The sequence below is a fragment of the Corvus brachyrhynchos genome, unplaced genomic scaffold, assembly GCF_000691975.1.
Source record: "Corvus brachyrhynchos isolate BGI_N302 unplaced genomic scaffold, ASM69197v1 scaffold80, whole genome shotgun sequence".
Lineage (NCBI taxonomy): Eukaryota > Metazoa > Chordata > Aves > Passeriformes > Corvidae > Corvus > Corvus brachyrhynchos.
The window spans coordinates 10,062,142-10,064,434 of NW_008236769.1; the positions used below are offsets into that span (position 1 = coordinate 10,062,142).

General features: G+C 53.0%; 1 long non-coding RNA gene across 1 annotated transcript in view; it reads left to right on the forward strand.

The window, feature by feature from the left end:
- The first annotated feature begins 6 nt into the window (after positions 1-6).
- Positions 7-2,293, forward strand: part of LOC108445064 — a 37,672-nt gene continuing 35,385 nt past the window's right edge. The window contains exon 1 of the long non-coding RNA XR_001859810.1: positions 7-2,002. This is a non-coding gene — a long non-coding RNA (uncharacterized LOC108445064). The remainder of the gene's footprint in view (positions 2,003-2,293) is intronic.

Genomic DNA, 2,293 nt, shown 5'->3' on the forward strand with positions numbered 1-2,293 from the left:
GGCAGTGGGTTCCCGCCGGTGGAGGGGAGGGTGCCTTCTAGGGAAGGGAAGAGGACTCTCCTCTAAGGAGTTTCCCGAGGTCCGTTTTATTTGCCTTTATCTATATGTATGTACATATACAGGTATATTTTTACAGATGCACATACGATGTCTGTATAGTTTATTTAGAAAGACAGCCAGCCCTGCTCATCGGAGAAGGAGCCGTCCGGGACTCCCTGTCTCCCGCCGCCCCGGCCGGGCAGGCTGCAGCAGTGCGCTGCCCCCTCCAGGAACGAGCCCGTGGTTCCTGACGTTACCCCTCTTCAGCCCGACTTTTTTATCGTTATTCTTACTGTAATCCCCTTCTGTGGGAAGCTGCAAAGTCTTCCTCTCCCCGCCCCCTTTTTGCAACCCTCTGGAGCCCGCCTTGAGACATGGACCCCAGCAACCCCACAAAAGCCCCCCTCGCTGCGGGACGCCGAAGCAGTAGGGTTCCCTCTGCCTTTTCCCTTGGGACCGGGCGAGCCAGGTTAGTAGAGGGGCGAGTCGGTCCAGAGTGCACGTCGGAGACTCGTGGAGGTTTGGGTGAGTACACAGATGCCCCTGCGATGCTCATCTGCAGATCAATCCTCTCCTCCTCCTCTGCTCCTCTTCTTTGCCGGAGGATCCCTCCTTGTTCCCCTTTGCGGTACTCCTGGGCAAGTACCCCTTTCCCAAGCCCCGCCTCCCCTCCCTCTGTGGAACGGGACGCGGGTTGCTGCCCAGAGGGCGTGTCCGGCCGGGCACGGGAGCAGCCGGGAGCGGAGCCGGCCTCCCGGCTACGGAGCGGTCTCGCTCCCTTTCCCGGAGTAGCAGTGGGGACCTTTGAGGTCAGGGCCTATTTTTGAAAAAAAAAAAAAAAAAAGAAGAAGAAGGAAGATAAGGGAATAATGCAGCTTCCAACGGCTCCAGAAAGATGTAACCAGTCGGAGCTCTGAAATGGGCTCTGGAAAAGCAGGAGTATACGGCGGCACATTTGGCTTTCGCTCTTACTTAGGCAGAGACCGAGGGCAGTCTAGTGAATTGTAAGCCGGGCGACAGAGCATTTGTCACTTGTTGCACAGAAGTGACGTTAACAAATACGACTTTTATGCTCTGCGCATTCTGCTTGTTCCTGCATAGGAAATATGAGTTTGGCCGATAGTTCTTATGCATACGTAAACCATCAGCTCTATTTGACTGGCAGACTAAAAAAATACATGTGTGCTTTCCGGAATAAAGAGAAAAATGCGGCCCGCATTTCATATATACAATATGCACATCTATGTGTCCCCTACCCATATTTTAGGACGTGTCCCTCCAATGTGATCATGCAACTTACTTAATATTGTTTGCTTTCTACTTATAAATAGTTTAATAAAATCACCATGAGTAAATTTGCTCTTGCTTTCCCCCTCTCCGGATTTCTTCAGTATAACACACTGTTTGGTGTGCAGTAATGCTGAACTGTGCTTGTGAAAATCGTGTATCTCAGATGTATTCCTGAAACACAGAACCAGGATGAGTACAATTCTATACCTGCAAACACAACACTTGTACATGCATGTCCGCGTTTATTGGAGATTTTTTTAAAGCTCGTAGTTACGTTTACACACTGTTTGCATCGCTGTAGTGACATTACTAACATTTCTGGTTGATATTCTTAGTGCCTATTATGACGAGACTAAAAAGGGCGTGTGTCTCCTGCAGCCATCCATCAGGGCAGGAAGCAGGAAAAGCACCCAGTGACGGTATTTTTCGTAATTTAATGTTGGAAAGACATCCTTGGCTCCTGCCTTAACGCCTTTCGGAGTCACCTGCCCGGAGGTAGCGGGGACGGAGGGGTGCCGAGGGCTTTGTCATCACCCCGGGCTACCCCCGCGCCGGGCAGGGGACGTGCCGCAGTTCCCGGGCCGTCTCCGGCGGGATTCAGCGTGGTTGCGGCGAAGCGAAACCTCTCCTTCCCCAACAGCCTTCTCTTCCACGGCCACCTTTTTGCGCCACGGTAAATCTTTATTTTTTGCAGGCAGGGGAATGGAGGGGAATGGGCAGGTCCTGATGCCTCCCGTGGGCCAGGAGGGAAAAAAACCACGTGTTTTCTACAGAGTTGGCCTTGAGACCGTGCTTAGACTACAGGTGGTGGGGCCCCTTATTTTTTCCCTCTTCGGCTCTGTTTCTTTCCCAGGTACATGTTTTTCTCCGAGGCGTCGGAGACTTCCAGGTCCAGCGCGGCTCTGCGAGGTGCGGGACGGGCGCGGCCTGTGGCCCCGGCCCGCTGCCGGGGGGGGCTGCTTCG